The 14,417-nt window shown below is 37.7% G+C and overlaps 1 protein-coding gene across 9 annotated transcripts in view; it reads right to left on the reverse strand.

Moving 5' to 3' along the window:
• Positions 1-14,417, reverse strand: part of LOC106619204 (RNA-binding protein 6) — a 425,212-nt gene that overhangs the window by 210,253 nt on the left and 200,542 nt on the right. Inside the window, exon 1 of one of the 9 annotated variants that reach the window (XM_036360387.2) lies at positions 9,069-10,733. The exons of the other annotated variants lie outside the window; for them this stretch is intronic. The gene's annotated coding sequence lies outside the window, so the exon portion shown is untranslated. Of the gene's footprint in view, positions 1-9,068; positions 10,734-14,417 lie in introns of those variants that run through there. 9 annotated transcript variants of the gene reach the window in all.

Genomic DNA, 14,417 nt, shown 5'->3' on the forward strand with positions numbered 1-14,417 from the left:
TACAGTTCTTATGATGCTGAAGCAATTTCTATTAACAGTCGATAGAATAACACATATAAGGCGTTACTGGAATTTCTCCATATGATTTTTAAACCGCAATAAAATCCAATTCTGTCATCGATATGTGACAATGGATGAAAGATGGCTTCACCACTATACACCGGAATCTAAAAGACACATGGCCGAGTGGACAGTCGGTCAATAATGTGATGGTATCTGCATTTTGGAATGCGAACGGAATGATATTCATCGACTATTTCCAAAAAAAAAGCAGCTATCAACAGCGAGTATTCTTGCTGGATCGATTAAAGGTCACTTATCATGCGAACTTATTGAATTACCTTTATACTCGTACTTGGCAGCTAAAGGTCGCCCGATTAGCATTGGTCACAATTTGAAACACTTACCATATATTCATATGTTACATACATATATGATATATTGGGTATACCGATTACTGCGTGATCAATAGTTGATTTGTTTTCCTAAACTTAAATTATTATATGTACAAATTATTTAAAAATAAAAATAAAATAAATTATTTTTTGCAAGTAGAATTCATATTCTTGCAAATAGCACAAAAGATCCCTTTGAAAAATTAATGCAATTGAAATTTGTAGGTGTTCGAAGTAATAGTGATCGGGTCAATAAAAATTATAACATTACAAAAATTCAAAGCTATTTATGCTTAAAGTTTTCCAATAATTCTTGTGTGCTTCACAAATTCAATGGCAAACATTCGCCATTACTAGAATTTATGACAAGTCTTTTTCAAAGTTCGAAATTTTTCGTGGCTTGCAAGGTGTTAAAGCGTAGCCAAAAAAGTAAATTTTATTAAAAGCATCTTTCTACTTTGGGTGAAAATAAATTAATTTCGAAATAAATAGCTCCCAGTGACAATAACTTGAGGGCTATATTAGCTATACTAAGCGTCCAACGGTTCGCATCCAACGGAAAATTATTTTACTAGTTATATCTAATCAGGTTGTTTGATATAAACAAGGAAAAAATATATTTTATGAAGATCGAAATCTCAGTTTATATGGAAGCTGATTGTTAAGTTTGTTTATATAGAAATGCGATATTCGGGGTCCGACAAATTACCAATTTCTTGGGGAGAAAAAGAAAAAATTTCGGTCCAATCTTTCTCTCGTATATACAAATGGACGTGATTAAATCGACTCAGTTCATCACACTGTAAATGATAATATTAGTAGAATAGGCAAACTTAATTTGTTCAAGGTATAATGAGTGTAATCAGGTGGATTACTCATCAAATCGATGTTTGAGAGCTCGCATTGTCGTGGTGAGTCGACAGGTAGAGTGATCCGTCTTAGGCGGTTGGTTTTCCTTGTTTATTGAAAGACAACTTGGACATGATAGGCTGTTATCATATTACACTACATACTTCTAGAAAAGAATATGTTCGCTCGATTTGTACCACGCGCCTGTCATTCATTTTCAGAAAACGCCATTAATCTGTGTTTCCCTCAAAAATGCACAGACCTTTCTCGCACCATGAATTACGCTGTACCAGCGAACGACATTCATCAATTCCGAGTGACAAAAGCAGAGCAAATGTTGCACGACTTCATTGACGCTACTAAATTACTGATTTTTTTGCGCTTTGCAGACAACTAATGATTTGAGCATTGTGCATGGGAAGGGCGCTGACAAAACGGCAGCAAACGCTGCTGTCACGAATGCGGTTGATTATGCTTCACGATACCGTCTTGCTGTTTTTCACATTTTCTTCCGAGCGCTAGCGTTGAAGCGATTGCCGGTATTGCTACTTATGCCAACATGCAGCTGCCGACGCAGACAGCGATGGCTAGGTTTTCGGTCCACACCGCGTGCCATGCACTTCCACCGGCTGGCAGTTTTCGCAAGGCAATTTATTGCTTCTTTCACTTTTTGTTGCGAGTTGCTAATGTTTCACTACTACTCCGTCTTCACGTCGTTTTCTTTATTTGAAGGTTTTTTCTCAACCTCTTTTCACCCTCCATTCTTATCATTATCGCGAGGACTTCACTCTGCGGGCGAAATGCTTCTTCGTAAGTTTTATTTTGTTTTCATTTTGCACTTTTTTTGCATACTTGTTTCTATTTTTTGTTTTAGTTACACATTTTCTCTGCTTGTCGTTTTTTTTCTACCATTATTGTACTATTATTGTTCACCTTTTCACATTTTTAAGTCGATTTCTTAAGTATTCGTTAAGTGTCTCTTTGAATAAAAGAATCGTAAATATGTCAATAAAACAGACACTTCTTTCCAGCAATTCAGGGATCCTTCACTATCAGACTTACTGCACTTATTTCCGCATTTTAGAACTTAATAGCCAAACTTGATTTCGAACCAGTTTACAAAACCTTAGATTCGGAAATCAAAAACCTACAACACATATTCTTCGATTTTTTTTAGATTTCTTCTCATAAAAGAGATTAACCACCTGGTCAAATTTTACTCGTAAATCTTTTTTTTAATCACATGTGAAGTCGCGAAAATGGAACAACGGGTTTGATTGAAACTTTGTGTTTCTAATGGAATCACCGCTACGGTTGGAGTTAAATCGCGAACATGTTAGCGCGATTTCTTTATACAACCTTCGACTTGGATTAATTCAGCAACAGTACGCCAATGAACTAGGTTCCAGTTCTGGCGATGAAAATCCATCAAGGACCACTGTTTTGCGATGGTATGGTGAATTCAACCGAGATCGTGGATCACTTCAAGACGAATTTCGTGAAGGTTGTCCAAAATCAGTTGCTGTTCCGGAAACTATTGGGTGCTGTGCATAAACTGATAATGTAAGATCGTCATGTGAACCATCGGACCAGTATATATTCAATATTGCCTGAATATTTGACTGTAAAAAACATTTGTTCACGTTGGATCCCACACAATTTGTAAATCGCTCAAGAAACCGCATCTTTTCGATTAGTCGAGATAAATATCAAAAAAAAAAAAAGTAAGGAAGTTCTAAGTTCGGGTGTAACCGAACATTTTGTACTCTCACATCTTGCAAGCACCAAAGCCCGATAAATTATTTCAGGTGTTGGCAAAATTTTATATTAAAGGAAGTATTGATCCGATTCAAACAATTTTAGCACAAAAACATATTTTATCGAGAGTTTCATTTATTTATTTTATTATATGAATTTAAATTATGTATCTTACACATTGACCGATATTTTCGGTAAAAAGTTAACTATTGGCACTGTCCACATATTCAGTACCTAGGGGCTTGAACAGAAGAATGTTATGAACCAGTTTAGTTGAAATCGGTTTAGCAGATCCCAAGATATGGGTTTTCACCTAAAACCTCCATAATGTATTCCTGTATATTTAATAAATGGCAATTTATTTGTTTTTGATAAGTGGCGTTGTGCGGTCTCTGCAATATCAACCGTCTTACGGTACCAAGAAGCATGTGTACCAAGTTTCATTAAGATATCTTAATTTTTACTCAAGTTACAGCTTCCACAGATGGACAGACAATCACCCCGATTTCGACTCGTTTTAGGTGATACAAGCAACCGTTAGGTGAACAAAACTAATATACTCGGTAGCAACAGGTTGCGAGAGTATAAAAAAACGATAGCGGTGTTTCGAAACACGTATATGACATCGTGGCAGGTGATGAATCATGGATTTATACGTATGAGCCAGAAAGTAAAGAGCAATCGATCGATCAATGGGTGTTTCCATATGAGCCGAGCCCAACACAAGTTGTTCGTGCACGAAGCATTTCCAAACAAATTGTTGCCTGTTTTTTTTTGAAAAACTGAACATGTCGCAACCATACCACTAGCCCAACGCAGAACAGTAAATTCGGAAGGGTCCACAACTATTTGTTGTCTTTCAAGAAATCAGAAAAACCAACCGCTGAGGATGGATTACTCTTTCCCACGACAATGTAACCAATCACAAATCGACTGAAACACTGCATTTTTTACCTCAATTGGAGTAGCAAAAGTACTTCGATATTGGTTCAAACCAATGCAAAAGTGTATAGATCTCAATGGAGACTGTTTAAAAAATAAATAAACGATTTTCGATGATTGATGCTTAAAAAAACAGTGCTTGCAAATCGTCGTGTTGCCATAAGAGAGATGGCAGGAGATCTCCTCTCTCTTGTGGGTCCACTCAACTCATTTTGGTTAATGTTTTCGTTAATTTCGATATGAAGCGTGTCATTGCAATTCTCGTGGCAAAAAAACCTGACTCTTTTGCAAAAACGAGGTTGGGAAGATGTCACAGAAGAGATGCTTGACAACGTAGCTGACGACCCTTCATTCATCAAACGCATAACTATTAGTGACGAGATGTGGGCTTATGAATATGACATCAGAACCATCTAACATTCAATTTAAATGGCGCTCCAAAAATAAGCGGAAACCGAAAAAAATCACGTCAAATTGGGTCAAAAATCACCGTGGTTCACCATGAACTCATTCCATTAAGGTATACTATTTAACCGTTTTGAGGCGTCTACGTGAAGCAATACGTTGTAAACGACCGGATTTGTGGGCAGAAAGTTCATGGATTTTTCACCACTATTATGCGGCGTCTCCCTCTTTTCGAAACTGAAAAATCCTTTTTGGGGAACGCGTCATGATATCATTGAAGCACGGTGGGAAGCCCCTATTGAAGCCAACAAACCTCAACTTATAATTGAATTGTTAATAAACTATAATTTTCTTTCACTCTCAAAACCTGCATAACAAATCAATATGCAAAATTTCCAGTTTTTTGTTTTAATACTATTTCGTCTATAAGTATGTAATACAATTTAAAATATTTGTCTAAGTTAATAGAATATATTCGACCTTTTGCACTGCAACAAAGCATACAATACCATCGAAGCCGGATGACACGATTCATCCGCTTTTCCAGCACTTTAGCAGCGGTTAAGTATTACAACTGTTAACGTACCGTGGACCAGCTGTACTTGGTGGTACACTTACCCGCACATGAGGCCAAGCCATAAAACTGTGTACACAAGTACAGGCCCATGTCTTTGTCGTCTTTAGAGCGACACATTAAATTCCAATTCAAGTTAAGCTGAATGCTGTTCAATGACAGGAGCTCAGCAGACTGCTTAGAGGCCAACTAGACAAGACAGTCACATATCGGCTAGAGCTCGTCAGCGACTTGCCTAAATGCCTGACTACGGAATTCATGTGTGAAGTGGCCGGTTTTGCGCTTGAAGATTTTGAAAATTGCTCACTTGTGACAAATGGTTTGGCTCGACACGAGCGGCATCCGTTCTACAGCGACGAACAAAACAGCATTGGCTTTCCTTTTCAATTTCAATCAATTTTTATTTGTTTCACATAGCTCATATGGCCGTTCACATTTCGTTCCATAGCATGGAGATAAATTGAGGAAAATAAATTGTTTAAGTGCAGACGTTCGAGTCCATACATACTACATGCTCAGTACTGTGTTATATACGAGTATATAACGATAAGATTTTTGTCGGTAAAATAGTTCTTTAGAGGTTTTCTGCTTCTTACCAATATGAATTAAGCTTGTTTGAGCAATTGCCGGCTTAGTTCTCCAAGTATCACGTACTCAGTATATGTATTAAATTAATATTAATTCTATATTCTTATGTTCCTATGTGTAATAAACCACCGAAATTTAGCGGTAAAAATTTTTATGAACTCTGTTTGTCAACAAACATGAATAAGACTTTTAGTTACAAGCCAATTCAGGGTGTAAATTTACAAAAAAAAGTACATATTTATGATTACCTTTTTGGGTACGGTCTGTCTATGATTTTATAAGTTGTTTTTCTAATTCTTTCGTTAAATTATATCTTTTGTTTGAAATTGGGGAAGTGTTAATGCCCAAGTATACTTAAGAAGCTGATATATGTATGTTTATTGAAAACATTTGCTTGTCTGTAGTATCTAGGCAAAATGCTGTAGTTACTCTTAGGCAGCTGTTATTAAAATTATTTATTTACGCTTGACTCACTCCAATTACATAACTTTTTTTGCGAGTGTGTATTTCAAATTACTCCTGAGAGTTGCTTTAACAAAGTAATCTTTGAAACACTTTTCCCTACTTATTTGTGTGGCTGTATAAATCTTTATATCATGCAGAACGTTTGGTGTCACAAATTCCCACTCATATATTTAAACTTAAACTGTTATCTCAATTTCTCGAACTAAACTGAAAAGCAAAAGAAAAACTCAACTAGGTGACGATGAGCAGCCCAACTAATTGTGAGCTCAACTGCTCTACAAACTTTATATTTTCCAGAAAACAAAAACAACTGCATGTCGAACATAGCAGAGTATACTAAACTGTGTGCGCATCCTTATATCGTTTATACATACAGACGGACATACATACAATTTTCAACATTTACACGAAAGTGACGAAAATTAATTGCAGTTTCCGTACGGCTGGCAAGCTACTTTGCACGCCAGCAACTTTCACCCGTCGGTTTATTTATAAAGGGCTTAGCTCCATCTGGATCCTCCGTTTGCTCGTCACCTTGCAGCCACATTTATGTAGTTCTTTCTAATGCCTGCGCTTGTGTAAATTCCATAAAGTGTTGCCAGCTCACATACTCGACACATGCTTTATCGGTACGAGGCTAGGTCGACCAGTCGACCGGGTGGCGGATGACCATACAGACGAGACTGCATAAAAGCAAGAAAGGATAACGGTAACGATGCAGGAGTGGTGTAGGGAGAAACTCATTCTGTTAGCAAAGTTAAGTGTTTGAAGTGGCAAGTGTGGAGAGCAGTTTAGAATCTTATCAAGCTTTGCAACACATTTGCCACGAGCGAAATTTATAAAGTGTAAACTTTGAAAATGCTGACCATTCGCTAATTGTATACATAATCAGCATACAATTAAAAATACCCAGCGCAAATTTAAATTCTCAGTAAATAAAGTAGACAAAGTAGTATGCAGAAAAAAACATATGACAATTGGACGTAATTTATTTAACGTATCACAGCCGCGCAGGCTTACTAAATGTAATGTCCGTTCGCAACGCATTTGAAATGGTTTCTTCATTTTCGTTAATCGTCGGCAATAATATGCGTAAGCCCTCTCAAAATCCATAAGAATGGCAAACGCAGGTAACCTTTAGGAAGTGGATCCCCCTTTAACTCACTCCCTCAATAGCACTCGAACTAATTTAATAATCTCTTGCAATACCCGTGGTGAAATGAAGAGCTGAGATAATATTAGGCACGTTGCATTCTTCAGCAATCGACATTGAACGGCGCGCAGTTCCAGACGATAAATGTTGCCACTTTGTTTGAAATGCAGCAAACGATGAATCCTCGCCGCCATAAACAGGTTAAAGATGCGACGACGAATGTGGGCAACGAGTATGTGCACAGTGACGAGTACATGAAAACATGAAATTGTTGTGGGTGGTTAGAAAAATTTAGAACAGGTGCGGAAATGTAAACTCCTTGGAAGGCGAACGCCATAATTTTGAACAAAGCTCTGGCATTTGGCAAACAAATTAAAAGTAAATTATGGTGTAATTACCGCTGACGGGTGCGCGGACGTACACACTTGTACAGCGCGCTGAAATTAAAGCACTAGAACAATGCAGCCAGCAATAAGAGCAAAGTAATGACGGTTTTTATGGTACTCGAGTCCTTATTTGATTGCAGAGTTGTCTTGGAATTGTGTACTAACCCTGGCGGAATTTCTTCAACATACGTACATATTAGTATATGTAGATATATACATATATATATATATATATATATTTATCGTTATATAATTGCACTAAATCGTTTGTAAAGTATTGAACTACATAAATACTTATAACAATTCTATCAGATTTTCGTTCTGAAATCATGGAACATTTTTTTTCATTATACCCGCAACAAATTAAAAGTTATTTAAACTATCCACCTTTTAAAAGTGAAAATTTAACGAAATGTTGGTTTCGTTACATCGTTTATTTACACCACTGCATTTTTAAACTATCTTGATTTTATCAACACCTCAAAGCGCTTTAAATTTTGATGTTCAAAATCAAGAAACAGAACGCCTCAGATTCCCATCGTACTACTATTTCTCACAACACTAAAAATTCAGTTATATTAACACAATCACTTTCTACAGAGTAGAATGTATATTAAAGTGTCATTAGCCATCTTAGCAGTTTGACCTTAACAGGAAGCGAGTTTCCAACTTTCTCGTACGTTAATTTGCCGCCCTTCCGACTGAATTTGTACGACACGTTTTGATCACGACAGTGACGGCGAAGACACGTGAACGCTCACATAATTTGATAACGGTAAATAATGGATATATTTGAAAATATGTGTATGGTATATACATATTTATAACATAGGTATATATATCCAATGACATTTAATGTATTCTACTTGTATTATTGGGCGAATTCCTAGGTATTTCGATTGGTAACACACAACACAACAACAAATGCAGTAACACGCCCAATTATGTGTGAGAAAATGGAAAAGGCCTAAATGAATTTATTGCGTGTTGCTGATATTCCCATTTGTTTTATTTTTGTTTTTTTGAATTTGGGGATACGAAGAAATTACAAAAGGTGCCAACTTCAGTGTATAAATCACCAAGTATAGTATGTTCCATAGATCATGCTGCCCAAAATGTTCGCAATAAACGTAAGTATGTCAGTAAAAGTACACATGGCTGTTGAATAGATATTTTTCTTTGTTTTGCAGATCGCTTTAGAAATTGCAGAAGAAATTTGTGGACCAGAAAAATCGTTTGAAAGTACCAAAAATCAAATGTGTTAACAGAGAAATATGTAACGTATATGATTGCTAACCTAATGGTTCGTGAACTTAAAAACCGTATTTTTAAATTTTCATTCAGAAACAGTTTTACGTACAATTTGTCTTAGTATGTCCACAAAGTTAACTTTAATCTTAGACCAATATTTGTTGCACCTTTACTTTATTAGTAATTGTTATATTTCTGTAATATGTACATATGTACAACTACGAGTATATACCAGAGATTGTCCCAATTGATTTAATTCATCATAATCTGTGCAGTTTCTATACGAAAATTCGTTTACTTACGACGAGTTTCTTCGTTGGAATGGTGGCGGGCGCTGCCTGTATTGCCGCTGGTGGACTGATCGCTTTAATCGCCTGCGTTGGCGGTGGAAAAATCTCCGCTGGCTGCTTAACGTAAAACAGATTTACTCCAAAGTGTGAAATTTTGTTGGCTTTTACTTAACGCGTCGGGAGAGAAATCAACAACGCACGCACAAACACACGCGAGAGTCGCTAAGGAGCTTGGTGACGCTATTTGGCACAGCTCGTCTTACAATAGTTACTACAGGTTAAGACTATGCCAGGCACAGTCACTTGGGACGCTACACAGTGGGGGCTTGACACTGGCGCGTTGCCGTCGGCTAAATGCGATTAAGACGTTGCGTTCAAGGCGCTTAGCACACGATTGACATGAAGTATTGCCAGAAGCGGAACCGAGCGGCGCGGGGTGTTGTAGTGACGACTTTTAGCGTAGCTCACACAACACAACAGTACAATGCATATGTATACATGTGCAGATGTGCTTGAGAATATTGTATCGGTTAACTTGGCTTGTCGTTTCCAATATTTATCTGCGCCCTTTTTTGTTTACTCGATTTTTTTTTACTTTTGTATAAATTTTTGTTGACGAGCGGTTTGCTGATTCTGCACTCAGTTTGATTGATTGATTGCTAGCGCGAGGATACTGATTTATTCTGCTTTTAATATCACTATATATTTTCGGTTTATTTGTTGTTGTATTTTTTGTGTTTTATCAGCACAATTAAAGTATTTAGACTAGTTGCATTGAGAACAGCCAAATTGTTTTCATAAATGTTTCTAAATTATTTAGCTAATATTATTGCACAAGTAAATTGAAGCCAAGTACCCAAGTTACTCGTTTTTGTGTTTTTAAGTTGTAACGGTTTTTCAATATGTGTATAGAATTACTTTCGCCTTGTAACGGTTAACCACAATAAATGTTGAGCATGTACACAATGAAGAAACAACACTAACAAAGCGCAAAAGCACACGCACTCTAATATCTTAATGTGCAAATTGCAAACCGAAGACTACTTTTGGGCTAATCTTTACGCGAAGCAGGAATTTATCCAAAATGTTCTACTTTTTACAATTATTTCAATATCTGTTATGGTTGATTGTTTGAAGCGATGCTGAGATTTGCAATCATGGATTTGTCAAGCGTTCGTTTAGTTTCTCACAATTTCTCAATAATTCAATAACGGTACTTGCTTGTTATCAATAGTTTTCTCGCGTTTGAGTTCGCCTTGTTTTTATTTATAAATATGTGATTCAGTTTGGCCAGCAAAAAATAATTCACAACTACTTATGAAGCTCTTGAATATTGCACTAAAGCTCTACAACTATTTATGCGTTTTGTTTTTTCTAATTGAATTGAATTCAATCCGCTACAATCTGATAATCCAATGGTGTATTATTGCAAAAGAGAAGGGGAGTGCGTGGTATTGACTGACGGAAATTGCCCTCAGCTTGATTTTCTTAATTACTGCGCACGAATTTCAACGCGTTTGCTATGCTTTGCTCTAAATTGCTTTCTATAGATATTTTTGCTTATAACTGTGTGGTTTGCTAAAGTGGTTTGAATCAACTAGGCTACTTTTGCACGACGGCTAAGGAACGCAACGACTGATGGACTCGCTTGTCTGATAACGACTGATGAAGCTGAACCTGAACCATAAGGCAGAAGCGGCAGCAACGGTAGCTGCTCGGCAGGTTTCAGGCAACGATTGCGGCAAGCAAGGGTACACGAAACGGCAGTAATGACAGCCACGGCGATGAACACAAAATACGAACGGCAACACGAAAGCGGCTGGAAGAGTGATAAGGACGAAGTTGGAGCACACGATAAGAGGGGACGCACAGACGCCGCAGTTTGGTGGGGTGAACACGGACGCCAGTGCAATCCTGTAAGCTCTCAGAGCATATAAAATTCAATTCAAACTCAACATGCTGAGCACAGAGACCTGCAGCGTATGTGTGTACCTAACCGCAATTGAGCTGTATATCCTGGTAATGGTATTTCGAAGTAGAGTTACCAAATGTGCATTTCATAAGAATAATATAATGCCAATCAGAATATATAAAGCTTTGTCTGAAGAATAATTTTATGCTTTGTACAAAGTTTCCAAAAGTTATCAACAATCTCTTAGTTGCACTTCATCATACCCTATTGCGGTATACTGTTATAAAATCGATCGATGTGCATTCGTAACTTTTGCAAGAAAATTGGGGGAGTACAATCGTATAACAAAGGGCCAATCACACATACAGCCACAGCTACCACCCCCGACAAGGCAGAGCGACAGTAAAGCAAAGAAAATATCACTCTGTCTTTCTCTCTTACATCCCTCTCTTTCTCCCTCTCACATATTATTTTGCTTTCAATTGTTGTCCTTTTACCTTATACGAAAATATTTTAGCAGCAACAAAGTTCACTTTCACAACCTTCTGTGAATGCGTTACAATCGAAGGCCATCAAAGGCCGTTTACAAAGTGAGCGCCAGAGAGAAAAGAGAAGCCGGAAGTCTGATGATACACGGTCGAACATGGGCCTGCTCGCGGAGTCCATCGCATATCCTACATTCTCTCGGATTTGCACGAATCTCTTGTTGCGTTTTGTGGGTGCTAGGCATTTGAGATTTACATATTTTTGTGCCAGAGGCACAATTTCGTTCTATGTATACTCAACATAACTGTGTATTATACCAACAAGCCAGATACCTGTGCTCCTGTGTGTGTGAAGCTGCACATGTGGGTGTATTTATAGCCGAATTAATTTGCTAAAACGCAAAAACAATGACAAATGCAATGGCAGCGCTTAGCTCGTTGCTGGCTAATACATAATGCTGCCACACTGTTTTGAATTGCTGTATTGCTAAGAATTTACTAATTTGTAAAAGTTGTTTGCGAGCACTTAATTTTTAAATGTATTTAATTTTTAGAAATAAAATTATATTATAGCGAGCAAAAACTTTTAATTTCAATTTTTAAGACGAAATGAAAGTACTATGTGTAAATGCCCAATCCCAAATAGACAGGACAATATCTCAAATTACAATACAATAATAGCAACAACGTAGATCAGCTTTTACTAAAAAAAAAAATAGTTTGAAGAAAAAATCTTTGCAAATAGAGCCGCTAATTTATAAAACATATGAACGTACACAAATATCTAATAAAAGTGTACAACAAAAATTACAACGACATGTTGAAGAGTATTCCAACTGACGGCGGCAACCAAAGCTAACAAAAACAATGTTTGAACTCTATGGCATGCTCGTTTGTTACCTATGCGCAGGTGCGTGCCAAATCGAAAGACATTCTGCCAGCGGCATTACAATCATTTTAATCCGACAACTATACCCCGGGCCTCCCCTAGGCGCTGCGTTGATTCGAAGGTGGCAGACGTGCATGGAACTAAGTGCATAAACGAGGCTGTGCAATTAATAAGTCAACGGCTGTAAAGCTACTCGTATGCTTGCGAGGATGCAAGCGATTGAACAAATCGTTGAAAAATTACTGTTCGTAATACTTATTAACACACCTGCTGCAAACCTACTCCCACTCCTTCATGCAAAAGCTACTCAAGAATAATTAGCAAATGTGCTGATGTGCGGAAAAACATTCAATTTGCGCTAACCATGGAAATTAAGGCTACTAACAAACGGACCAAAATAGACGCAAGCGCATAAGTTCCTCCCGCCAACACTCGCCGTCGCAGCGTTCAACCACTGCTCTCTTCGTCTTGACTATTATCCATGAATCTTCGCTGCGGCACCAGCACCAGCGCCGTTACCTAATTGCGTTGAATGTTGACGCTGCAATGCGTTGCCTCGCACTCTGCCACTGCAGCCACTTCGCCCGTCATCAAAATTGCCAAAATCACGCAACGCTAAAGTGTCAACTTGACATTGCGCTAAGTGCGTCAATGTCTTTGCTGCTCCCCTTCCCTTATTTCCTACGCTCTCTATATAAATCATATGATAGCAACCAGCCGACCTCTCAGTGTCCAACGGATAGGGCTGCGATTGCGGAGAGTAGCAGCAGACGCGCGATTTTGGCTGTAAATAACTACTTTGGTAATCCTCCTCTTTCCGAGACACATACACACACGCATGTTCATACCTACCGCCACCATTGCGATCGAACTGCCGGCGGGTCTGCCAGTGACTCGTAATGAAACGACATTCCAACAGTTAAATCACAAATCGCAAAATGTTGCAAACACAACAACGCAATTGTCAGGAAGACACGCACACTCACACAGTGACAAGTGAACAACAAGCAAATAGAGCGCGAAAGAGAGCAAACCCCTGAGAGAAGGCATAACAAGTAAAAGCGGAAGTTGTGGACGTGGGTCGGTAGGTCGTCGTGGTTATTCGACGAAAATTTTTCAGGATACTTATTTGTGAAAAATCTCAAAATCTCTTTAAACTGGCAAGAGCATCGGCAAATGCCAATGTATAAAGACGATAGCAAGGCAAGCGCCAACACTTATAGAAAACCCCACAATCTATTGACTCTATGAAAATATTTGTTCAAGCTCTGAGAGTGAGAGAGTGAAAGTGTTCTCGTTAAATGAGCAAAAATTATGTGACATGCGCAAGTGAGCCATCTCTGCCGCCAACAAAAGATGATTCCCGCCAAACATACCAATAATAACATTACCGAAAAAGTCTGAAAGTAAAGTAGCGTGCTCCTTTTTATATCATCAACAATGCCGCGGCTGCTGCCATGGCAGCATTATCAGTACTGATTTCCGGAGACCGTAAATGCGACCCTGCAGGAATTTCGAACGGCGAATTGTGAGATTCCAAGGGTTGTGATTCTACGATATTTTTATTCGTTAATAAGTTTTTCATTCAAAATTCGCGAATCATTACTAATCTTTTTTCGATTACTTTTCGATTTTTCTTCTTTGTTTATAAGGAAAAACACATCACAGATATAAAAAATCCCAAATAATTACCATATATACTTGTGAAAATTTTTTTTTTACTTTTCTCTAAAAACCCGACTAATTAGGTATGGTCTATTTGGAAAATAAATACTAAATCCTATGTTGGATTAATGTTATTTTATCAAAAATGTTGTTGTCGGCAAGTGGCCGTAGTGACTGACCCGAAAAAATTCCAATTTTCGAACATCATACATATTTTTCTCAAGAAAAAGTTATAAATTATGGCTACATAACGTTTCTTATTGATTGTTTCATTATGGGCATATGCATTTTTGAAAAATATAGACCAATAATTCCCTCTCCTCGCAGAGCACACCCAACAGTGACTTTTTGAGGGTGTAACGGCGTTAATGGCTTGTGTATGATCATCACTCGAAATGCGAAAATTTTTC

This window comes from Bactrocera oleae, chromosome 6 (genome assembly GCF_042242935.1).
Source record: "Bactrocera oleae isolate idBacOlea1 chromosome 6, idBacOlea1, whole genome shotgun sequence".
NCBI classification, from domain to species: Eukaryota; Metazoa; Arthropoda; class Insecta; order Diptera; family Tephritidae; genus Bactrocera; species Bactrocera oleae.